At 37.3% G+C, this 27,741-nt stretch overlaps 1 pseudogene; it reads right to left on the bottom strand.

The window, feature by feature from the left end:
- Positions 1 to 3,802: 3,802 nt before the first annotated feature.
- On the bottom strand, positions 3,803 to 7,336 carry LOC103680367 (annotated as a pseudogene).
- Between the last annotated feature and the right edge of the window lie 20,405 nt (positions 7,337 to 27,741).

Raw genomic sequence — 27,741 nt, 5'->3', positions numbered from 1 at the left:
TGTTTTTGGCTTGGGTTATGAAGTCAGGGCTGTGAGATCACCTCTTTTCAGGCTCTTCTTTCAATGCAGAGTTGGCATCAGACTCTCTCTCTCTGCCTGTCTCTGCTGCATACTCTCTGTAAAATAAATCAATAAGTCTTGGAAAAAAGAGAGAATAGAAAGAGAAAAGATAGGAAAAGAAAAAAAATGATAGGAAAAGAAAAAGAAAAGAAAGGGGAAGAAAAGAAAAAAAAATGTTTTTTTTTTTTTTGCATGCCATAGTGTGACCAGGTCTGGTGTTGGCTTGTGCACCCAGCACTCACTGAAGTAGTAGGTGCCCCTGACAAAAGCATTCCCAAAGCCCCTCTGCCCTCCCTTTTAAGCATGTGCTTTTTTTGTGCCCTAGCATGACTGAGACTGATACGAGTTTGTGGACCTGTGGCTTGCTAAGGCAGCATATGGCCAGTGGACCGTGCCTGGTCTATGCTTTTAAGGTGGAAAGAAAACATAATCTTGTCATCCTTTAATCTCTGTGACCCACAGAGCATTATCACAGCTACTCTGCCATTTGACAGAATTATATGGTTGTTTCTTTTATATGCTAGTTTGTGCTGTTTTAAACTGCAGCTTTTTTTTTTTCTTTTTCTGTGCCTTGGTATACTTAGTCCATCTGCACCATGTCTTCCTTACAGCATTCACTGCCTTGGGGGTAATGTTTCCCTTTATTATCCTGTGTCCATCTCTCTTGGCTGTTCTCTTTTGCCGTTCTCTCTGTCTTGTGATGTGGGACCCCCACCACACACCTACAATTTAGCCATCCCACTCTTACATATATACCAAGGAGAAAAAGAAAGCATGTTTACATGCAAATTTGTATAATGCAACGTTCACTTCAGATTTAATTGTTATTAGCTAAGGTTGGATATAATGGATACAAATTTTTTGAAGGGGATGTGATCTCAGTATTATGATGCCACATCTCTTCCCTTTTTCTCTTCCCTTTGATTTACAAATAATCAGCATCCATAACCAAAAGAAAACAAAAAAAATCTTTGAAAAGCGTATTGGGATCCCTGAAAGATCCATACATTCAAGCACCTGGTCCTGGGTGGACTGGACGGCAGAGGATAGAGGATGCTGTGGAGCAAGAAGAGTGGTAGCAAAATTGGAGGCAGAAGTGGTAGTGGCAGAAAAAGTGGTGCCAGTTCCAAGAGTGGGACAGCGAGATCTTTCTGGCAAAGCAAGTGGAGGGGAAAGGCGGTGAGCAAGACTCTGCCCTGCCACCTGCAGCTGGAGGGACATGTTGCTCTTTCTTTGAAGAGAGACTGCAATGTCTGAGGAAAGGGAAATAGGAAAAGAAATCTGAAGGGTAATGTCTCTTACTATTTGCCCTGAAATTCTGGACCTTGGACTTCTGGGACCCACACCACTACTCAGGAATCCCACAAGTAGGGTGTTTGGTGTACACCTTCCCACACTGTGCCACAAGGTCCCCTTTACTTTTCTTCAGATTTTTTAACTTAATTTAAAAAAATAAGAAAAATTAACACACAGTGTTACACTAGTTTCAGATGTACAAAAAACCCTGTTATTTTGTTTGTCTCTCTCTCTCTCTCTTTCTTTTTCTTTCCCTACCAGCTTTAAATAATAATAATAATAAAATGATAATAACAATAACAACAATAATAATAATGATAATAATACTGCTTTTCCTCCCAACTTCAGTAGTAAGTCATTTCTGGAAGGAGAAATAAAAATTGTGTGCCAACTTGTGGAAGGCTCATAATTACTTACCTGTGACCTGTTAATATCAAATAAACAAAGCCTTGTCTAAATAATAAGGCCATTTGTTTTTTTAAATGCAAAAACAGATTAACTTTTTACCAAAGACCACAAAAATACATGGTAATATATCACACACAAAAAATGAGTTTTCCAGCAAATGAACTGAAAGTTATAGAGTATTGCAAGCTAAATCATAAATTTGAAATGGCTATTATGAAAAAGTTCCAGCAGGTACATGAAAGCTCAGGAAGACACTATGAGGTTATGATGACCTCAGGAATAAAATTAATAAATGGAAGGAATACTTTACCAAAGAGATTGAAACTCTGGAGCTGAAGATCTCAATAAATAAAATGAAAAATGCAATAGGAAGCATTGGAAATAGGGCAGAGCAGATGGAAGAGAGAATTAGTGAGCTAGAAGATACAAATGTAGAAGGGATTCAGGTGAAAAAGGAGACAAAACTAAGATTCTTTGTAATTGAAGCAATTTGACAAGAGCTATCAGACTCCTTTAGAAAAAGTGAACACAAAAATCATGGAAATTCCAGGAAAAGAAGAAAGGGAGAAGAGGGCAGAGGGTTTGTTTACAGAAACAATAGTTGAGAACTTCTCAATGTGTGGGATGAACTGAACGTGCAGTCCAAGGAGCTAATAAAATACCCATTACCTCAAAGAAAAAAAAAAAAACCTGAATCTAAGATGAAACATATTACAACTGTCAAAAGCTAATGACAAAGAATTATTTTATTTTATTTTATTATTTTATTTTATTTTAAAGATTTTATTTTTTTATTTGACACAGTGAGAGACAGCCAGCGAGAGAGGGAACACAAGCAGGGAACACAAGCAGGGGGAGGAGAGGAAGAAGCAGGCACCAAGCAGAGCAGGGAGCCAGATGTGGAGCTTGATCCCAGGACTATGGGATCACGCCCTGAGCCAAAGGCTGACGCTTAAAGACTGAGCCACCCTGACACCCCATAATGACAAAGAATTTTAAAGAGAGTCAGAGGTAAAAATAAACAGTAATTTAAAAGGAATCTCAGAGGGAAGGGATGTGGGGAATGGGAAAAATGGGTGAAGAGGATTGAGAGATACAGGTTTCCTGTTATGGAATAAATAAATCATGGGAATGAAAGGCACAGCATAAGGAATGTAGTTAATAATATACTGTCATAGTCAATAATAGCATTGTGTGGTGATAAATGATAGCTACACTTGTGGTTAGCATAGCATAACACACAGAGATGCTGAATCACTATGAAATTAATGTAACATTGTGTGCTAACTCTACTCAAATTAAAAAACAAAATAAAAGATAACTTGTGACATTAAAATATAAAAGGGGAATAAAACAGGATGAGACCTCTATAGGCAAGTAAAGATAAATTGCTATCAGCAGAAAAAAATAAAACTATTTATCTATAAAAAAATGATTTGTAAACCTTATGGTAACCACAGAGCAAATATCTAGACTGGATGCAAAATTAAAAAAAAAAAAATAGGTGAAACTGACCAAATTGCCATGGAAAACCATCAGCTTACAAACTTAGAGTGAGAAAAAGAAAAAAAAAGGAACCAAAAAAATGAATAGAAGACAAAAGAGAAAATAGTAGTAGTAATAGTTGTAGTACATATTAATGGTTGTGCAAATTGTAAATGTATTAAACTCTCTAACCATAAAGCACAGAATGCCTGAGTAAAAAAAAAAATAAATAAATAAAGAGATCCATCTGTATGCTGCCCATCTCAGCTACAAAGACAAACATAGGCTCAAAGTAAAAAGATGGAAGATGACATTTCAAGCAAACAGAGTAGAAAATAAATGAAGAGTGCAAAAGAAGAGTATAGCAGGGATAGCTGTACAAAATAAACTTCAAGTAAAAAACAGCAACAAAAGACAAGGATCATTACATAATGATAAAATGGTCAGTTTTGAGAGGAAGGTTTATTGCAATTAATGCATATATTTAAAAAATTAGCTCTCAAATTAAAAAAAAAAACTACCTTTACATCTAAAGTAATTTTAAAGGCAAGAACAAATTAAGCCCAAAGTTAACAGAAGGAAGGAAATAATAAATGTCAGAGCAGAAATAAGTGAAATAGAGACCATTGAAACAATAGAAAGCATCAATGAGAGTGAGAGCTGGTTCTTTAAAAAGTTGAGGTAGACTAAGAAAAAATGAGCGAACTCAAATAAAATTGGAAATGAAAGAGGAGACATTATAACTGACCTTTTAGAAATAGATATAATCATAACAGATTGTCGTGAAAAATTCATTGCCAGGAAAGTACATAACCTGGAATAAATAGATACATTTCTAGAAATATAAAAACCTACCAAAACTGAATCAGAAAGAAATTAAAAAAAAATCTGGACTAATAAAGAGTAAAGTTTTTTTTTTTTGACAGGAAGTAGGAGTTATTGGTGCACATGAATAAGTACAAGGCAGTGCCTAGTTTGTTACGAGTGCAAAGCTCACCATTTGTCTAGGGGGCCACAAATACTGGGATGTATTTGACTTCACAGCCATGTGGGATGAGCTCCTTTTCAGCAACCATGTTTTCACGTTTGTCTGCATTAAACTTGGTAAAGCCCCACTCCTTGGAAATGTGGATCTTCCAGCAGCCAGGGAATTTGAATATGCCCCTGTGTAGGGCTCAATCACATGCACCTTGTTCTGCAGCTTCCTACAGAAGGACATCATGACATGGTTAATATGGACACTGGTCACTGTGACCTGGAGCTTTCTAAAGGCAACCTGCATATTTGTCTGTAGCCTGTCAGTCCCAGCAAGGGACAATGTCTTGTTGATACAGATGACATGGAAGGGGTGGAGCTGCATTGGATGTGAAGACATCTTTGCCATAGCTTTTCACCATGTACTTGGTGGCACAAATACGACAGCTTCTGGGGACTTCAGAGGAGAATTGCTCATATTCATCTGACACCTTGTGACCGCATAGTGGGAACACATCCACTTCTGTCTTCTTCCACCCCAGGTCAAAGATGCAGATCTTGGCATCGATGATGACTCTGCAGAAGCAGGACTTAGGATATGGCTTGTTCTTACACTACTGGTAACACCAGGCAGGCTGGCGACCAATGGCCACACCAGGATCTTCAGTGGTGCACCATGGAAAGAGCTAGAGATTTAATCAGTAATCAACTCAGGAAATTCCATGGGCAGATGAGTTCATGGGATAATTCCATCAAACATTTAAAGTAGAATTAGCACCATTCCTCCTCAAAATCTTCCAAAATACCAAGAAGGACTCATTATAGGAAGCCAACATTACTTTGATATCAAAATCAGATAAAGATATCACAAGAAAAAGAAAACTGTAAACCAACATAACTGAAGAATACAGATGCAAAAATTCTAAACACAACACTAGTAAACCAAAATCAAGAACACATTAAAGTATTATACTCGATGACCAAGTGCCATTTATCCCTAGGATATAAGGATGATGCAACATATAACATTCAATAAATGTAATACATTGCATCAATATGATGAAAGATAAAAATCACATGTACATCTCAGAAGATCCAGAAAAAGTATTTCACACAGTACATAATTCTTTTGTGTAAAATCCCATAGCAGATGGGTATAGCAGAAACAGCTCAACATAAAAACAGACCATATACAAGAGATCACACCAAACATTATACACAATGGGTAAAAATCAAAAACATTTCTTGTAAGACTAGGAACAGGACAAGGATGCCCACTTATGGTGCTCCTATTCAATTTACTACTGAGCGTCCTAACTAGAACAATTTTGCAAGAAATAAAAGTATTCAAATTAGAGAGGGAAAAGTAAAATTGTTGCTATTTTCTGATGATATTATCTAATATAGATAAAAATCGAAGATTAACCAAAAAATGGACTTCTTTAAAGATTTCAGTTGATTGCTTAGATACAATATTACCATAAATATCAATTGCATTCATTTCCACTAATGATGAAGCATCTCAAAAAAAAATCTATCCCATTCATGATAGCCTCAAAAACAATAATTAGCTTAGGAATAAATTTAACAAGGGAAGTGAGTTATATACATAATGAAAACTGCAGTACTTTGCTAAAAGAATTGAAGAAGACACAAGCAAATGGAACAATATCCCATGTTCACAATCAGGATAATTATTGTTAAAATGGCCATAATACACAAACCCATATAAGAATTCAGCACAATCTCCATCAAAATAACCAGTGATGTTCTTCACAGAAATAGAAGAAACAATTATAAAACTTATGTGGAACCACAAAATACTCCAAGTAATCAAAGAAACCCTGAGAAAAAAAGAACAAAACCAGAATATCATACTTCCTGATTTCAAAGTGTGCTACAAATCCATAGTAATAGAGACAGCATGGTACTGACACAAAAATAGACACATTGACCAATAGAACAGAAGAGACATCAAAGAATTATGTCCCAGGATATACAGATAATAATATGTGTGTGGGGGGGGCATGAAAGTATGAATATCCAATTGGGAAGGATAGTCTCTGTAATAAGTGGTGCTGGGGAAACTGGGAAAATCACATGCAAAACCAAGAAATTGAACCCTTAATTCACACCATTCACAACAATTAACCGAAAGTTGATCAAAGACTGAAACATAGAACCCCATAGCCATAAAGCTAGAAGAAAATGCAAGGAAGATGGTCCTTGACATTGGTGTTGGCAATGAGTTTTTTGACATGATGTCAAAAGTATACACAAAAGAAAAATTCAGAAAGGAGGACTGCATCAAACTCAGAAGCTTCTGCACACAATGGAAAAAATTCCCAAATGAACAACCTAGACAATGGGGAATTTTTTTGCAAGGCATCTATTAAATTAAGGGTTAATATCCAAAACATATAAGGAATTCAGTCAACTTAAAAACAACAACAAAAACAATTTTTCCATTTATTATTTATTTTATTTATTTTTATTTTTGAAGACTTATTTATTTATTTATTTATCAGAGAGAGAAAGAGAGGGAGACAGAGAGCAGAAGCAGAGGAACAGCAGGCAGAAGGAGAAGCAGGCTCCCCACTGAGCAAGGAGCTTAATGCAGGACTTGATCCCAGGACCCCAGGATCAGGACCTGAGCCAAAGGAAGACACTTAACTGACTGACCCACCCAGACATCCCTATTGATTTTATTTTTATTATATGTTGGTTATTAGCATTAAAGGCTTTATCTTCCAATAATATGTACACTATTCTGGTTTTCTATCCCATTATTGCTTATTTAAATAACTATGGTAGTATCGTCTTTCAAAGTTTAAGACCCCTGGAATTAAATTTTTACCTTTTAAATTTAATTTGAGTATGGTTGTCACACAATGTTACATTAGTTTCAGGTATACAACATAGTGATTTGACAACTCTGTATGCTATGCTATGCTATGCTATGCTATGCTATGCTCACAAGTGTACTTACCATATGTTACCGTAAAACGCTATTACAATACCATTGACTCTATTCCTTATGTTGTACCTTTTGTGTCTGTAACTTATTCATTCCATAAATGGAAGCCTGTACTTCCTTCTCCCCTTTCCCCATTCTTTCTTATCCCTCCACCCCTCCCCTCTGGTAATCATCAGTTTCTTTTCTCTGTGCTTACAGGTCTGATTCTGCTTTTGCTTTGCTTGTTTATTCGTTTATCTTTTTTTTAATTTAACAAACATATTTAAAAATGAATAGAACTAAATAGCAGCAATGTCCATCCACAATAGCCAAATTGTGGAAGGAGCCGACATGTCCTTCAATAGATGAGTGGATAAAAAGGTGGCTCATATATTCAATGGAATATTATTCAGCCATTAGAAAGAATGAATACCTATCTTTGCATTGACATGGATGGACTGGAGGGTATCATGCTAAGTGAAATAAGTCAAGTGGAGAAAAGCTATTATCATCATATGGTTTCACTCATATGTGGAACACAAGGGGTGGTGCAGAGGACTATGGGGGAAGGGAAAGAAAACTGAATGGGAAGAAATCAGAAAGGGAGATGAACCATGAAAGACTGGACTCTGGGAACCAAACTGAGGGTTACAGAGGGAAGGGGAGAGAAGGGATGTGGTAACCGCGCGATGGGTATTAAGGAGGGCAGATGTTGTGATGATCACTGGGTGTTATATGCAACTAATGATTCATTGAACACTACATGAAAAACTAATGATGTAGTATATGTTGTTTAATGGAATATAATTTTAAAAATAAAGTAGAAAATAATGACAACATAGATACAGAACACAAAAGGGATTCTGGAGATGCCTGGGTGGTTATGTTGGTTACACATCTGACTCGGTTTTGGCTCAGGTTTTGATCTTAGTGTCCTGAGATGGAGCCCCACAACAGGCTCTGCAACAAGCACAGAATCTGCTTGTCTGTCCCCCTCTTGGTCCATCCACCCTTGCCCCTGCTTAGGCTTTCTCTCACTCTCTTTCAAATAAATAATTCAATTTTTAATGGGAAAAACAAAGCTAAATGGATATTTTTCTAAGGATACAGCAAAATGATCAACACAGATAAAAAAGTCGGCATTACTAGTCATCAGGGAAATGCAAATCAAAAGCACAATGATGCATAATCCTTTTAATGTACTGTTGAATTCTGTTAGCAAGGATCTTGTTGAGAATTTTGGCGTCCATATTCATTAGGGAAATCAGTCTGTAATTCTCCTTTTTGATGGGGTCTTTGCCTGGTTTGAGGATCCAGGTGATATTGGCCTCATAGAATGAGTTTGGTAGCTTTCCCTCTATTTCTATTTTTTGAAATAGCTTTAGGAGAATAGGTATTATTTCTTCTTTGAATGTTTGGTAGAATTCCCCAGGAAAATCATCAGGCCCTGGCATTATGTTTTTTGGAAGGTTTTTAATCACTGTTTCAATCTCTTCATAATTAATTGGTCTGTTTAAAAAATCAATTTCTTACTGTTTCAGTCTTGGTAGTTTATAGGTTTCCAGGAAGGCCTCCATCTCTTGCAGATTGCTTAGTTTATTGGCTTAAAGCTGTTGATTAAAGTTTCTAATAATCCTTCTAATTTCATTGGTGTTGGTTGTGACCTCTCCCTTTTCATTCATAATTTTATTAATTTGGGTCCTTTCTCTATTCTTTTGGAAAGTTTTGCCAGTGGTTTGTCTATTTTATTTATTCTTTCAAAGAACCAGCTTCTAGTTCTGTTGATTTGCTCTACTGTGCTCCTGGTTTCTAATTCATTGATCTCTGCTCTAATCTTGATCAACTGCTTTCTCATGCGTGGATTAGGCCTGTCCCTCTGTTGCTGTTCCAGCTTCTTGAGGTGAGAATATAAAAACTGCATTTTAGATTTTTCTATTCTTTTGAGTGAGGCTTGGATGGCTATGTATTTCCCCCTTAGGACTTCCTTTGCAGGGTCCCAAAGGTTTTGGACCATTGTGTTTTCATTCTCATTGGTCTCCATAAATTGTTTAAATTGATTTTTGATTTCCTGGTTTATTGAATCATTCTTGAGCAGGGTGGTTCTTAGTCTCCAAGTGTTTGAGTTTCTTCCAAATTTTCCTTGTGGTTGAGTTCCAATTTCAAAGCATTGTGGTCTGAGAATATGAAGGGAATAATTTCAGTCTTTTGGTACTGGTTGAGACCTGTTTTGTGACCCAGAACATGCTCTATTCTTGATAATGTTCTATGGGCATTAAAATAGAATAAATATTCTTTGGTTCTGGGGTGTAGTGTTCTATATATATCTATGAGGTCCAACTCGTCTAGTATGGCATAGAGAAGGACACTATATTATTCTTAAAGGGTGTATCAAACAAGAGGATCTAACAATTATAAATATCTATGCCCCTAACAGGGAAGCAGCTAGATACACAAGCCAACTCTTAACCAGAATAAAGAGACACATAGATAACAATACATTAATAGTAGGGGACCTCAACACTCTGCTCTCTGGATTAGACAGATCATCTAAGCAGAAAGTCAAAAAATAGGAGCTTTCCATGACATACTGGGCCAGGTGGACCTCATAGATATATACAGAACACTACACCCTAGAACAACAGAACTCTCATTCTTTTTGAATGCACATGGAACTTTCCTCAGAATAGACCATATACTGGGTCACAAAACAGGTCCCAACTGATACCAAAAGACTAAGATTAATCCCTGCATATTCTCAGACCACAATGGTTTGAAACCAGAACTCAATCACAAGGAAAAATTTGGAAGAAACTCAAACACATGGAAACTAAAAACCATCTTGCTTAAGAATGATTGTGTAAACGAGGGAATTAAAGAGGAGCTTAAGCAATTCATGGAAACCAAAGAGAACGAAAACACATCGGTCTGAAACCAATGGGACGATACAAAGGCAGTCCTACGGGGAAAATACATAGTCATCCAAGCCTCACTCAAAGGAATAGAACAATCTAAAATGCAGGTTCACTGGGTGTTATACACAAAAAATTAATCATGGAACATAACATCAAAAACTAAGGATAAACTCTACGTTGACTAACATAACATAAAAAAATCTTATAAAATAATAAAATAAAATAAATAAAATAAAATAAAATAAAATAAAATAAAATGCAGTCTTTATATTCTCACCTTAAGAGGCTGGAGATGGAACAGAAGAACAGGCCTAACCCACTCACAAGATGGCAGTTAATCAAGATTAGAGCAGAGATCAATGAATTAGAAACCAGAAGCACAGTAGAGCAGATCAACAGAACAAGAAGCTGGTTCTTTGAAATAAAAAACTAGATCAATACACCACTGGCCAGACTTATTCAAAAATATAGAGAAAGGACCCAAATTAATAAAATTATGAATAAAAGGAGAGAATTCACGACCAATACCATGGAAATAGAAACAAACAGAAACGATTATCAACAACTATGTGCCAATAAATTAAAGAACTGAGATGAAATGGATGCCTTTCTGGAAAACTATAAACTTCCAAGAGTGAAACAGGAAAAAATTGATTATCTAAATAGACTGAGACTGATTAATCATGAAGAGATTGAAGAAGTGATCAAAACCTTCCAAAAAATGAGTTCAGGGACTGATGGATTCCCTGGGGAAATGTACAAAACATTCAAAGAAGAAATAATATCTATTCTCCTGAAGCTGTTTCAAAACATAGAAACAGAAGGAGAACTACCAAACTCGTTCTATGAGACCAGATTTACCTTGAACACCAAACCAGGCAAAGACCCCATCAAAAAGGAGAATAACAGACCAATTTCCCTAATGAATATGGACGCCAAAATTCTCAACAAGATCCTGGCTAATAGAATCCAACAGTGCATTAAAAGAATTATCCATCATGACCAAGTGGGATTCATCCATGGGATGCAAGGGTGGTTCAAAATTTGGAATTCTATCAGTGTGATAGATTTTATCATTGAGAAAAAGCCAAAAATCATATGATCCTCTATTTAGATGCAGAAAAAGCATTTGACAAAATACAGCATCCTTTCCTGATTAAAACCTTTCAGAGTGTAGGGATAGAGGGTACATGCCTCAGTCTCATAGAAACCATCTATGAAAAGCCTACAGCAAATATCATTCTCAAAGGGGAAAAGCTGGAAGCCTTTCCCTTAAGATCAGCAACACAATAAGGATGCCCACTCTCACCACTATTATTCAACATAGTATTAGAAGTCCTTGCAACAGCAATCAGACATCAAAAAGGGATAAAAGGTATCCAAATTGGCAAAGAAGAAGTCAAACTGTCTCTCTTTGCAGATGACATGATACTCTATGTGGAAAACCCAAAAGAATCCACTCCCAAACTCTTAGAAGTTATAGAACAATTCAGTAATGTGGTGGAATACAAAATCAATGCTCAGAAATCAGTGCATTTCTATACATGAATAATGAGACTGAAGAAAGAGAAATTAGGGAATCCATCCATTTACAATAGCACCAAAAATCATACGTTACCTTGGAATTAACTTAACCAGAGACGTAAAGGACCTATATTCTAGAAACTATAAATCACTCTTGAAACACATTGAAGAAAACACAAAAAGATGGAAAAATATTCCAAGCTCATGAGTCAGAAGAATTAACATAGTGAAAATGTCCATGCTACCCAGAGCAATCTACACTTTCAATGTTATCCCGATCAAAATACTAATGACATTTTTCAAAGTACTGGAACAAATAGTGACAAAGCAGGAAAAAACATCTGGTGGAAAAAAGACAGTCTCTTCAATAAATGGTGCTGGGAAAAATGGACAGCTACATGCAAAAGAATGAAACTTGACCACTCTCTCACACCATACACAAAGATAAACTCCAAATGGATGAAAGACTTTGATGTAAGACAGGAATCCATCAAAATCCTAGAGGAGAGCATAGGCAGCAACCTCTATGGCATCAGCTACAGCTACTTTTTGCATGACACATATCCAAAGGCAAGAGAAACAAAAGAAAAAATGAACTTGTGGTACTTCATCAAGATAAAAAGCTTCTGGGGCTCCTGGGTGGCTCAGTCGTTAAGCGTCTGCCTTTGGCTCAGGGCGTGATCTGGGCATTCTGCGATTGAGCCCCACATTAGGCTCCTCTGCTACGATCCTACTTCTTCTTCTCCCACTCCCCTTGCTTGTGTTTTCTCTCTTGCTGGCTGTCTCTCTCTCCATCAAGTAAATAAATAAATAAATAAATAAATAAATAAATAAATAAATCTTTAAAAATAAAAAGATAAAAAGCTTCTGCACAGCCAAGGAAATAGTCAAAAAACCCAAAGAGGCAGCCCACGGAATGGGAGAAGACATTTGTAAATGACACTATATTAAACGATCAGTATCCAAGGTCTACAAAGAACTTCTCAAACTCAACGTATGGGAAACAAATAATCAAATAAAAAGATGGACAGAAGATATGAACAGACACTTTTCCAATGAAGACATACAAATGGCTAACAAACACATGAAAAAAATGTTCAAAATTATTAGCCATCAGGGAAATTCAAATCAAAACCACACTAGGATACCTCCTTATGCCACTTATAATGGCAAAAATTGACAAGGGAGGAAACAGCAAATGTTGGATAGGATGTGGAGAAAAGGGATCCCTCCTACATTGTTGGTGGGAATGCAAGTTGGTACAGCCACTCTGGAAAACAGTGTGGAAGTCCCTTACCAAGTTAAAAATTGAGCTACCCTATGTTCCAGCAATTGCACTACTGGGTATTTACCCCATAGATACAGACGTAATGAAGAGAAGGGCCATAAGCACCCCAATGTTCATAGCAGCATTGTCCACAATAGCCAAATTGTGGAAGGAGCCAAGATGCCCTTTTTTTTTTTAAAGATTTTATTTACTTATTCGACAGAGATAGAGACAGTCAGCGAGAGAGGGAACACAAGCAGGGGGAGTGGGAGAGGAAGAAGCAGGCTCATAGCGGAGGAGCCTGATGTGGGGCTCGATCCCGTAACTCCGGGATCACGCCCTGAGCCGAAGGCAGACGTTTAACGGCTGTGCCACCCAGGTGCCCCGGAGCCAAGATGCCCTTAAACAGATGACCGGATTAAGAAGATGTGGTCCATGTATACAATGGAATATTATTCAGCCATCAAAAAGAATGATTTCTCAATGTTTGCTGCAACATGGTCAGGACTAGAGGAGATAATGCTAAGCGAATAAGTCAAGCAGAGAAAGATAATTATCATATGGTTTCACTCATTTATGGAACATAAGAAGTAGTAAGTTTGGTAGGGGAAGAAAGGGAACAAGGAGGGGGGTAAAGAGAAGGGGGAATGAACCTATAAGACTGTGGACTCTGGGAAACAAACTGAGGGCTTTAGAGGGGAGGGGGGTGGGGGATCGGGATGGGCCAGTGATGGGTGTCAAGGAGGGCACGTATTGCATGGTTCACTGGGTGTTATACGCACATATTGAATCACGGAACTTTACATAAAAATCTTGGGATGTACTGTATGGTGACTAACATAACATAATAAAATTTTTGTATTAAATAAAAAGTAACAGGAGTTAAGATATTGGAGGAGTAGTAGACCTCTTTTCCAGCTGGTCCCCTGAGTCGAGCTGGATAGGCACCAGACCATCCTGAACATCCAGGGAATCAGCCTGAGACACTGGAAGTTACATCTCGATCAGTACAAATGAACATCTCTAGTGATGAGTATTGAGGTACAAAGCAGGGAGCCGTGAAGCCACGCTCAGATAGCAGAAGATAAACGGAAGGGTAGGGAGCCCCCGCGTTCGGGCACAGGGAAGCAGTAGCCACCTGCACGGGGGAGCCAGCGCACTTGCGGACCAGTACCTGTGAGAGAGCAGCTGATACCGTGAGATGGGGAATGCCTGCGACCAGTCTGAGGGCCGGAGCTCCAGAGCGCCCATGAGCCACACTGAGACAGACCTCGGAGTGCACAGGGGCAGCCTGCGGCTGGCTGCTGGTGGCTGGCGGTGTTAGAAACACAAAAGACAGAGACTCCGGTCCTGGAAGTGAGGGCAGGGACACTGGCTGTGGGGCGCACATGCAGAGACACTGCAGGGTTGAGCAGCACCAACAGAAAAAGAGTTAAAGTGGACAGAACATCAGTGGAGAATGGCCTGTGATCCCTCTGTTCTGAGACAAAGGCTGAGATTTGGCTACTGCTCCTCTGACTCTCAGAAGAGGCACAGCAAACCGCCAGGGAAAGCCGCCAGAGAACAAAAGCCTGGAAATACTGGCTCACAATATGCCTATCCCCATTCCCTCTCGCATGGGGGACATGGAGACTCTACCCAAACAGAGATGCCTGATTATCGGTGCAGCTGACCCCTCCCCCAGAAGGCAGGCTAAAAAATCAAGAAGCCCACATCCTTAAGGTCCCTGTAAAACAAGTGCACACTGCATGGGTCCTGGTCAATAATTTGGGCTCTGGACAACCCCACAACCTGTCGTCATCAGAATGACGAGAAGGAGAAATATCTCCAGCAAAGAAAAGACAAAGAGTCTGTGGCCTATGCCACATAACTAATGGATATGAATATAACCAAATTATCAGAAATGGAATTCAGAGTAACAATGGTCAAGATGACGTGTAGACTTGAAAAAAGTATTAACAAAAATGTTAATGAGAATATAGAATCTCTAAGGGTGGAAATGAGAGCGAATCTGGCAGAAATTAAAAATTCTATGAATCAAATGCAGTCAAAAGTAGATGCTCTGAGTCAAGGGAGAATGAGGCAGAGGAATGTATTAGCGAATTGGAGAATGGGTTAGTAGAAGAGAAAGCTAAAATAGAAACTTGGCTCAAAAAAATCCAATCTCAAGAATGTAGGTTTCGGAAGATTACTGACTCAATGAAATGTCCAATGTCAGAATCATCGGCATCCCAGAGGGGGTGGAGAAAAACAGAGGTCTAGAAGAGATATTTGAACAAATTGTAGCTGAAAAATTCCCTAGTCTAGCAAAGGAAACAAGCTTTTGTGTCCAAGAGGCAGAGAGGACGCCTCCCAAGCTCAACCACGACAAAGCTATGCCACCTCACGTCATAGTGGAATTCATGAATATTAGATCCAAGAATACAGTATTGAAAGAGTCCAGGGCAAAGAAATTTCTCACGTACCAAGGCAAAGGTATCAGAATTACATCAGACCTGTCTACACAGACCTGGAATGAGAGAAAGGGTTGGGGGGGCATTTTTAAGGGTCTTTCAGAGAAACACATGCAGCCAAGGATCCCTTATCCAGCAAGGCTGTCATTCAGAATTGATGGAGAGATAAAGACCTTCCAGAAGCGCCAGTCATTGACCAATTTCGTAACCATGAAACCAGCCCTACAGGAGATATAAGGGGGGTTCCATAAAAGTAAAAAGGCCCCAAGAGTGATACAGAACAGAAAGTCACAATCTATAGAAACAAAGACTTTTACATGACATCATTAAAATAATATTTCTCAATACTCAGTCTCAATGTAAATGACCTAAATGCTCCCATGACATGCCACAGGGTTGCGTGCTCACACATATTCTGAGTCACTGAGAAATGATGCTTGCTTCAGAGGTTATAATTTAGTCGGAGTAAAAAGACATAGACGTGTTTAAAATTTTACCCATATGTTAATTTGTGTGTTTGAATATAGGGTATGGAAAATGTATTTCTATACTTAAATGTTTGAATATGCAGCTGATGAATCACTAAGTTCTACCTCTGAAAATAATACTTTTATTTTTAAAGATTTTATTCATGTATTTGTGAGTGAGAAAGAGAGAGAGCAGGAGAAAGGAGAGGGGGAGGGGGAGAGGAAGAAGCAGGCTTCCCACTGAGCAAGGAGTCCATGATGCAGGGCTCGATCCCAGGATCATGCCCTGAGCTAAAGGCAGATGCTTAACCAACTGAGTCAGCAGGTGTCCCTAACTGATTTTAAATTAAAAAAAAATCTTTTAAAAAATGATAGAAACTAGAAACAAAGTGAATTTTGTTTTTCTATTTTTTATTAAAATTCAATTAGCCAACACAAGGAATAAAGCAGAGCATCATAAGGGAAAGAAAGGAAAGCTGAAATGTTGAGTGATGTTCTCCCAAAATATTCCATTATGACAAATTATCTTTTATACAGGTAAGAGAAGTGGTTATATATAGAAACAGAAACTATACTTATAGGTTACCTAAACAATAGACTGATGGTTTCCAATCATGCAGATACATAATAATTTAGATAAAAACCTATGATAATCTGTTCTTGTATTCAGTGTTTAATAAATGATCCTTATCAAATAGTTGCTAATATTGTATACTTTATTATCTAGGATGGATTATAAAATTTTTATACCCCTTTGCAATAATTTTATCTTTCTTCTTTTTTTAAGATTTTATTTATTTAGTTGACAGAGACAGCCAGCAAGAGAGGGAACACAAGCAGGGGGAGTGGGAGAGGAAGAAGCAGGCTCATAGCAGAGGAGTCTGATGTGGGGCTTGATCCCATAACACCGGGATCACACCCTGAGCTGAAGGCAGATGCTTAATGACTGCACCACCCAGGCACCCCTTATCTTTCTTCTAGGTCCTTGTTCTGTTTCATTCCCCTTGCCATCTATATTGGAATTTGTTTAGTTCTTTACATATATTTAAAATTTTCAATGTATAGTTAGTACATCTAATTTTTCTTTGCCTGGAATTTTCTCACTGCATTCTACCACGTTTACCAGTCTAAAGCCTCACATGACCTGTATATATCCTTTCTTCTATGAGCATAACCAGATTCTTAGCTACAGTAGTCTCTATGCAAATTCATTATACTTTTATTGCATCTGTAAAATGATAATATTTGCATTAATTTGTAATATCAGTTTTCCCAAAAGCTAAACTTTGAGGATTTTATTTATTTATTTGACAGAGACAGAGAGAGCAAGAGAGGGAGCACAAGCAGAGAGAGTGGAAGAGGAAGAAGCAGGCTTCCCAGTGAGCATAGAGGCCCCTGTGAGGTTTAATCCCAGGACCCTGGGATTATGACCTGAGCCAAAGACAGATGCTTAAGAACTGAAATGGGTAGTAAGGAGGGCATGTATTGCATGGTGCACTGGGTGTTACACGTAACTAATGAATCATCGAACTTTACACCAAAAACCAGGGATGTACTGTATGATGAATAACATAATACAATAAAAATATTATTATGAGGGGCGCCTGGATGGCACAGCGGTTAAGCGTCTGTCTCCACCTCAGGGCGTGATCCCAGAATCATGGGATCAAGGCCCACATCAGGCTCTTCCGCTATGAGCCTGCTTCTTCCTCTCCCACTCTCCCTGCTTGTGTTCCCTCTCTCAGTGGCTGTCTCTATCTCTGTCAAATAAATAAAATTAAAAAATCTTAAAAAATATTATTATGAAAAAAAAAAGACCTAAGTCACCCAGGGGCCTAATAAATAAGGTAAGCTTTAAGTGCGACCTGGAACAATGTTTGTTCTATTAATATTGGATCTAAAATAATGAGCCCATTTCCTGTAAGACCACCTCAGTAAGGAAAGTATGAATGGATTAATGAATGGATTGGTGAATGATGTGAGAAAAATATTATATTGGGAACAGAAATGTAACACTATTCTGTAAATGTGTAGTTTTAGGTGCTTAACAAAAAACCAAGTGTCTATATGATGATTTTAGGAGGACAAAAACATTTGGAATTTAAGTCAACTAGAAGGGTCAGAGTTCAAGGTCTTTATATTTATGAACAGAAATTAGATTAGTAAGTGGAGAAGGTGGTAGAGGAGAACATAGATAAGGGGAAAAAGTTAAATGTAGTTATACAACAAAATTTTAAAGAGAATCTTTACAAAGTGTCAATGCCATAAAGACGTACAATACTGGAAATTTCAAGAAACATTCAAGTATGACATCATCACTCACCATTTCTACAGTACACTTAATGAAGTAATTGGTGGTTTAAAAAAATTTTCCCCTCAAATTCATAAGTTAGAAAAGTATTTAAAAGCATAAACTCCTTAAGATTACATGGTAGTAATTAAGATGAATGAAAATTTTAAACAAACAGAAATCCATAACTAGAAAACATTGACAGATAATTGGAAAAAGATTTTTATCTCTGTTTCACTTTCTTTGGATGATGATGCTTCATTATGCATTCGTACTGAGTGTAATTGTGAGTAGAAGCAAAAAGTTTGAAGTTATAAGAGTGGCATTATACCCCAAAACAAATGATCCAGTTAAAAAAATGTTCAGAAGATATGAATAGCAATTTTTCCACAGAAAACATGCAAATGGCTAATAGTCACCTGAAACGATGCTAACATCACTCATGATCAGGGAAGAACAAATAAAAACTACAATGAAATATCACCTCACACCTGTCAGAATGACTGAAATTAATAATGGAAGAAATAACAGCCATTGGTTATGATGTGGTGGCTGGGAAACCCTGTTAACACTGTTGGTGGAAAGTGAAATTGGTGTAGCCACTCTGGAAAACAGTATGGAGGTTCCCCAAAAAGTTAAAACTAGAACTACCCTATGACGCAGCAATTTCACACTAGGTATTTACCAAAAGGATACAAAAATGCTGATTCAAAGGAATTGAACAGCCCAATGTTTATATAACACTAAACAAATTATGGAAAGAGCCCAAATTTCCATTGACTGATAAATGGATAAGGAAGATTTGATATATATACACATTGGTATACTATATATATATATATATATATATATATATGCACATACATATGGGAATATTAGCCACAAAAAATGAAATCTTGCATTTGCAATTACATGGATGGACCTACAGAGAATTATGCTAAGGAAAATAAGTCAGTCAGAGAAAACTATATGATTTCACTCATATGTGGAATTTAAGAAACAAAACAGATGAACATAGAGGGGGAAAAAAAGAGTAGCAAACCAGAAACAGAGTCAACTGTAGAGTAGAAATTGAGGGTTGTTGGCATGGAGGCGGGCAGGGGGATGGGTGTAATAGGTATTAAGAAGTGCACTTATCCAAGTGAACACTAGGTGTTATATGTAAGTGATTAACCACTAAAATTCTACACCTAAAACTTATATTACACTGTATGTTAACTAACTGGAACTTAAATAAAAACTTGAAAAAAATAACAATTCACTAATTAAATCATTCCTTATAGGAATAACATCACAAAGAGCAGAATAAGAGATGCTAGCCACCATTCCCTCATAAAGCTCAACAATTATGCAGCTATGCACAAATAAAAAAGGGTCTGAGGGAGATCAGGCATCCATTCAAAAAGCTTTATCAACACAATAAAATAAATAAATAAAAAACTTAAGAAAAACTGTAGAGAAAAAATAGGAGGAAATTTCATTTTGCCTGCATCCTCCCATAACCTAGTCTGCTACTGTTCAATGCCAAGAGGGAACTTCTTGAAAGGAAGTGGGGATAAATGATCATATTCTCAAGTCTTTTAGGGCACTGCAGGAATGACCCACTCCACAGAGAGATTGGAAATGCTGAGACATCTATAGATGAGTAGGAACAAGGAAGAAGAGCTGGGTGTACCAGTATCAGCCACACAGTGAGAGTGACTATGGTTGCCAGTGGCCTGCTCTGTGGACCCTAGTGGCCTTGCCCACTGATGACCTCAGTAACCCTTGCAGACAGCAGATCCCCATCCCAAGGTGTTATCACTGAGACAGTTGTCATGGATCCTAGGTAGAATATCCCAATAGCATCTGCTGATGCGACTACCAATGACTAGCATAGCACCCTACAGATACCCTACACATTTTGAGGCTGTAATTACTTCCCGTAGATATTAGTGTTTGCAGACATCAAATGCTGGAGTTGCTCTCTATGTCCTCCTTTTCTCCTCCTACATTTGCAGCAACGATTACAATACAAAGGATCCCAATAGATTAGTGTTAACATCTATACATAAACTGGATAACATACAAAAATAAAGTTCTAAAAACATGTAGCCAACAACACTTAAGCTTGAAGAAATAGAAAAAGTTGAACAGATAATGAGTAAGGATATCTCCTTCATTACTGGTGTAGAGAAATACAACAGATTTCTGTACATTGATTTCTTATCCTGGGCCTTCATTGAAATCCTGTATCTGTTCTAGAGTTTTCTGGGTGGAGTCTTACAGGTGTTCTATATAGAGTACCATATGATGTGCAAACTGAAAGTTTGACTTCTTCCTTGATGATTTGGATGAATTTACTTATTTTTGTTGTCTGAATGCTGAGGCTAGGACTTCCAATACTATGCAGATAAGAGTGGTGAGAGTAGACATCCCTGTCTTTTTCCTGGCCATAGAGGAAAAGCTCTCAGTTTTTCCCATTTGAGGATAATATTAGCTGTCAGTTTTTCATAGATGGCCTCTATGATGCTGAAGTATGTTCCCTCTAACATTACTTCAGTGTGGGTTTTTACCATGAATGAATGTTGCACTTTGTCAAATGATTTTTCTACATCTATTGAGAGGGTCATAAGGTTTTTAGGCTTCCTTTTATAATGTGGTGTATAACATTGATTAATTTGTGAATATTGAACCACCCTTTCAGACCAGAAATAAATTCCACTTGATCATGATGAATAATTCTTTCAATGCACTGTTCAATTCAGTTTGCTAGTATTTTAGTGTGGATTTTTCCATCCATGTTCATCAGGGATGTAAGTCTGTTATTCACCTTATTATGAGAGTCTTTATCTGGTTTTGGTATCAGAGTAAATCATAGAATGAATATGGAAGTTTTCTTTCCATTCCTGCTTTTTTAATAATAATAATATTTTTTATTATGTTAGTCACCACACAGTACATCCCTAGTTTTTGATGTAAAGTTCCATGACTCATTGGTTGCGTATAACACCCAGTGCACCATGCAATACATGCCCTCCTTACTACCCATCACCAGCCTATTCCATTCCCCCACCCCCCTCCCCTCTGAAGCCCTCAGTTTGTTTCCCAGAGTCCATAGTCTCTCATGCTTCATTCCTGCTTTTTGGAGTAGTTTGAGAAGAGTAAGTGTTAAGTCTTCTTTTAAAGTTTGGTAGAGGAACCATAAGAGACACTTAACCCTATGAAACAAACTGAGGATTGCTGGAGGGGTGATGGGTGGGTGGATGGGATGATTGGGGTGATGGGTATTAAAGAGTGCATGTGATGTGATGAGCACTGAGTGTTATACGCAGCTGATGAATTACTGAACTCTACATAGAAACTAATAATACACTATGTGCTAACTAATTAAATTTAAATAAAATAATTTTTAAAATTTTGGTAGAATTTGCCTGTGAAACCATCTGACTCTGGACTCTTGTTTATTGGGAGATTTAAAAAATATATATTTATTTTTATTTTAGGGAGAAAGAGAGCATGAACTGGGAGAGGGACAGAAGGAGAAGGCAAGAGAGAATTCTCAAGCAGACTTCCCACTGAGCATGGAGCTAGATCCCAGGACACCCAGATCATGACCTGATCCAAAATCAAGATTTGGCTGCTTAACTGACTGTAAGATCCAGGTACCCAATTGGGAGATTTTTAATACAGATTAAGTTCCTTTCCTGGTTATCAGTGTCTTCACGTTTTCCATTTCTTCTTCTTTCAGTTTGAAATAAGAAACTTTCCATGGCCCTTCCTTCCACTTCTGTGATAGTTCTGGGGGATTCATGAGTGTGATTCCAACTTTTAATGAGTACGTCTATTCTGACAGCAAATACTGATAATGCAGTGAGGTTTAAGATGAGTGACATAAGTTAGTTCCTATGAGGCTTAATGCATTTACTGATTAAACACTAAGATTTAGAAAGGAGGTTAATTATGTGAGGTAAAATATAGTGTTAACCAAACTTACTGTTTTGCAATATATAAGTATATCAAATAATCATACTATACACCTTAAGCTTACACAATGTTATATGTCAGTTATATCTCAGTAAAACCTGGAAAAGCAAGAAAAGATACCTAGAGTAACTTTTTGTAAGAATAACCATAAAGTATTTGAATGGTCCCACAAACAATAAATGCACACATGTACACACACATGACACCTCACATATTTGAAGAGAAGATTCTCAGCTCCAGGAGAACGATATATATTTTTTGTTTTAATCTATGCTTAATGAGATATAATTGACAAATAAATATATATTTTTAAAGATGCAATGTGATTGATATATACATACATATATGCTGTGAAATAATTACCACAGTCAAGATAATTACCATTTTATTTGCACATAATTAACTTTTTATATTTTTGTTTGTTTTTAGGGAAGAATGGTTGAGTTCTACTCTTTCAGCAAACCTCAATTATACTATATAGTAATATTAACCATATTAGGTACATTGTACATTAGATCTTCAAAATTTTTTCATTGAATACTACCAAATGTGTACCCTTTGACCAATACATCCCCATTTCCCCCACTTCCCAGCCCCTGACAACCACCATTCTACTCTCACTTTCTGAGTTTTCCTTTCTCTCTCTCTTTTTTTTTTGTTTCTGTTTCTATTTGTAGATTCTACATTGTACTAATACATGTTGTATTTGCCCCTCTTTCTCTGGCTTGTTTTACCTAATGTAATGTCTTCCGGTTCATCCAGGTTGTCCAAATCTCAAAATGTCCTTCATGGCTGGATAATCATACTTATTGGTTTTCATATTTTAAAACATTCTTGCTTTCCAGAGATGTATTTTAATTGGTTGTGGTGTGTGATTCATTTGATATGATGTGCAATTTCATTTACTTGTATTTTGTTGTGCGTACTGCATCTATTTTCATCAATCACATTAACTTGTAATTTCCTTTCTTGTAGACTGCTTTTGGGTTTGGTGTTAAGACAGTGCTGCGATGATAAAATGATTTTGAAGGATTCCTTCCTTTTCAATATTTTGGAAGAGTTGGAGAATGATTGATGCTAATTATTCTGGACTTGTTTAGTAGAATTCACGAGTGAATCAATCTGTTTTTGGACTTTGTTGTTGGGAGATTTTTGATTACTAATTCAGTCTCCTTCACTAGTTATCTGTCTGCTCAGATTTTCAATTTTTCATGATTTAATCTTGGCAGGTTACATGTTTCTAGTAGTTTATCTTAATCTAGTAGGTGAGCCAATTTGCTTGCATGTAAGTATCCATAACAGTCTTTTATGATCCATTTGTATATCCTCCCAAAAAGTTGTAATGACTCCTCTTTCAATTATGATTTTATCTATTTGCTTATTTTTTTCTTTTTTGTCTAGCTAGAGTTTTGTCAATATCATTTTTCTATTGTTTTTCTCATCTCCATTTAACTAATTTCTTTACTGATCTTCATTATGCCTTCCTTGTGATAACTTTGGGCTTAAATTGCTCATTCTCTAGTTCCTTGAGTCATAAATAGGTTGTTTGTTTGAGATTTTCTCAGTGGTGGTTGCACCAGTGTCTGATGGGTGAAGCAGCCACAGAGCTGGGATTGGGGCATGGGTGCTCACAGAGTGACAACAGCCCTAGAGTCTGGGGCCCTGACTAGTTTGCAGTGGAATTGGTAGTGCTGCCTGAAACATGAGCACATAAGGAGAAACTGTGTTGTTGAAGTCTGGAGGATGGGTAGATGAGGAGGGGTTATAGAGCTAGAGTTTGGCACTCAAGCATGCACGGTTGAGCTGAGAATTTGGGGTTCATGGGATACTCATGGTTATGGACATTCACAGCCCTTTTCCCAGGGTGCCACAAGAGCAATTCCTTCTGGGATGATGGAACAGACCTGCATCTCCCAGCAATGACAACTGGTTACCTCAGACATGAGATCTGCCAGTGTCCTCTGCAAAGCAAGCAACTGTGGGTTGATGACAAGCACAACATGGTCCTCTGCTGTGAAAGTGATGGAGAGTCTGTAGCTGTTGTGGGGTTTTGGGAGGTCCACAAGGACAAAGGCTGTTAGGGTCTACTGCAGAGGAAGCCACTGGGGTTGACAATGGCAACTGCTGCATGGCTGATACTTGTCCCCACTTTCTTCATCTTTCTAGCCTTTTCCAGACATCTCTAGATGTCTTCCAGTTGTCCTTTCTGTGTGGTTATTCTTCATATTGGTAAACTATATTGCAGTAGATTTTTAATTGGACTTTTGAGCCCTCCAAGGTCTATTTTTATTTGATTATTTTATCTGTGTTTATTTTTCTTAGCTAGTTGATGTGTGTGTGGGTGGGTGGGTGGGTGTGGGTAATAAAGGCTGGTGTCTCCTACTCTGCATTTTTCCTCTTGAAATCTTACTCCCTATGCTGAACATAGGCAACAGAAGGAAAGGCTGAGGCAAATGAGTTTAAGAAATTAATTACCAAATGTGTCACTTATTGTATTATCTGTGGGGTAACCATATTTTTGACTGTCTAATACGACAATGTTGATAAAAGGAATCAATATTAATGATTTGTTGAGACAACCGGCAGAACCCATGAATTCCTGAGTCTGAGAAATGAGGTTATGCTATCCTACAAATAATTGCAATGTATTTTATAAAAAGATAATAATATGCAAATATATTTTATGACTATTTCTGATTTGGGGGATACACAAAATAATGAATGAGAAAATCTATTCATTTAAAATTGTTTATTCATTGCCATAATTTTTATTTTGTTAAATGGCAATCAAAGTATTTTAATCAAGATTTATCATTTTTTCTTTATCAAACCAAATTGTGTTGTAAGCTGATCAGTGTTCACAAGACTTTTTCACCACCTCTGCCTTATTCTCTTTTCTTCATCCTGATTTATTGTCACTTATCTTCACATGTTAAAATGCTGATACTTGTCATCATGCTCTTTAATTGCCATGACACTGTTCTACCCCAAAATTGTTTTCTCAAAAAATCATTTGAGTCCCTTCCGTGGCTATTGTCCCATTGTTTTTTAGAAGAGACACTTTCATGCTTACATTATTTTTTTCTTTGTGTGGTAAATAAATTGGGAAACTGTGATGGATAAGATCCATCTCCTATACCATCTCTGTAAGTTACTTATAGATATAAATAATTTTAAACATGTGGAATAGACACATAGGATATAGTTTATAATGTAGGTGCATGTGGAAACAGCAGATAATAAAACAATATATAATCATTACTGCTAAAATTAAGTTGCATGCCTATAAAATGTTGGTTATAATTATAATACGGATTTGTTTTTTCCAAATATGCATATACTGTTTCCTTCTTCAAAGTTATATTTCATGCATCTTTTTTGCTTTTTCAATTTAAGTATTTGGAAAGATTCTTTCCTTTTGACTATGTGAGATTTGTGTGGAATTGTGTGGGAATTAAAACTAGCAAGCATTATAGTAATTACTGATCACAATGCTAGACATTGAGCGTAACAGTAGTGAATGTTAGGTGTGGTTCATGCCCTTATGCATAATGTTCTGTTTGGACAGATAAAAGTAGCACACAAGAAACCTGAACCTGTGTGACAACCCAGCCTGATGGTCACTTGATGGGATTCTGAAGTCACAGCCATGGAGCTGGAATGGGTTGGTGGGCAGTGGAGTAGTAACAAAACCCCTTTCAAGGGGATTGTGTTAAGCTACACCTTGAAGATGAGGAAAACATGGAACAAAGTCAGGACACATGTTGGCTCCTATGGAGCCCTAAACTGAGAGAATCTTCGTAATTCACAGCTTCCAAATATCACTTCTACAAATGAGAAGTATTTTGGTTTGTATGAGGGGTGGGACTGAGATAGAGAAAGGCACACGCATTCTCTTCTGCCTCAAAAGAAGCTATAAAATACAATAGTTCCTCACAGTGCTTTTGCCTGTGCATAATTTATCAACTGTTCCTCTACATAATGTAATTTGTCTTCTCAGATACTGCACATTCAGAATAAATGCTAAGGTCATAACATCTGCTCAAAATATTCATTTCTAGAATAAATTGTATGAAACCACTTTCTTATTTGTCCTTAAATAACGTGATAGCCTCAAAATTCTATATTGTTTTGGATACATTCTTCATTAGGCTCCAATCCACAGCGTGGAAGTTTCATTTATAATCTTCTTTAAGAAAAGTAATGATTCTTACAGATTTTGCTACTGTTCATGAATAACAGCCAGTAATGGCAATTTCCCATATTCATTTGCTCATTCATTCATTCATTCATTCAAACACTCACAAAATACTTTCTTTTTTTAATTTTTATTTTTAAAATTTTTTTTATTATATTATGTTAGTCACCATACAGTACATCCCTGGTATCTGATGCAAAGTTCGATGACTCATTAGTTGCATATAACACCCCGTGCAATATGCAATACATGCCCTCCTCACTACCCATCACCAGTCTATCCCATTCCCCCACCCCCTCCCCTCTGAAGCCCTCAGTTTGTTTCCCAGAGTCCATAGTCTCTCATGCTTCATTCCCCCTTCTGATTACCTCCCCTTTCTTTATCCCTTTCTTCCCCTACTGATCTTCCTAGTTCTTATGTTCCATAGATGAGAGAAATCATATGATAATTGTCTTTCTCTGCTTGACTTATTTCACTTAGCATTATCTCCTCCAGTGCCATCCATGTTGCTGCAAATGTTGAGAAATCTTTCTTTTTGATAGCTGAGTAATATTCCATTGTATATAAGGACCACAGCTTCTTAATCCAGTCATCTGTTGAAGGTCATCTCAGTTCCTTCCACGATTTAGCTATTGTGGACAATGCTGCTATGAACATTGGGGTGTATATGGCCCTTCTCTTTCACTACGTCTGTATCTTTGGGGTAAATACCCAGTAGTGTAATGGCTGGGTCATAGGGTAGCTCAATTTTTAACTTTTTAAGGGACCTCCAAACTGTTTTCCAGAGTGGCTGTACCAACTTGCATTCCCACCAACAATGTAGGGGGTATCCCTTTTCTCCACATCCTGTCCAACATTTGTTGTTTCCTGCCTTGTCCATTTTTGCCATTCTAACTGGCATAAGGTGGTATCTTAGTGTGGTTTTGATTTGAATTTCCCTGACAGCTAATGATTTTGAACATTTTTTCATGGGTCTGTTAGCCATTTGTAGGTCATCATTGGAAAAGTGTCTGTTCATATCTTCTGCCCATTTTATGATTTGTTCATTTGTTTCTCACGTATTGATTTTGAGAAGTTCTTTGTAGATCTTGGATACCAGTCTTTTATCTGTATCATCATTTGCAAATATATTCTCCCATTTCATGGGCTGCCTCTTAGTTTTTTTTTGACTGTTTCCTTGGCTGTGCAGAAGCTTTTTATCTTGATGAAGTCCCACAAGTTCATTTTATCTTTTGTTTCTCTTGCTTTGGAGATGTGTAATGAAAAAGGTTGCTTTGGCCGATGTCATAGAGGTTGCTGCCTATGTTCTTCTCTAGGATTTTGATGGATTCCTTTCTCACATCGAGGTCTTTCATCCATTTGGAGTGTACAATTGCATATGGTGTGAGAGAGTGGTCAAGTTTCATTCTTTTGCATGGAGCTGTCCCATTTGCCCAGCACCATTTATTGAAGAGACTGTCTTCACCGGATGTTTTTTCTTGCTT

The sequence above is a fragment of the Ursus maritimus genome, unplaced genomic scaffold (assembly GCF_017311325.1).
Source record: "Ursus maritimus isolate PB19 unplaced genomic scaffold, ASM1731132v1 scaffold_5, whole genome shotgun sequence".
NCBI lineage: Eukaryota > Metazoa > Chordata > Mammalia > Carnivora > Ursidae > Ursus > Ursus maritimus.
The sequence above is the reverse complement of the archived record's forward strand: the minus strand, read 5'-3'. Positions and strand labels throughout refer to the sequence as shown.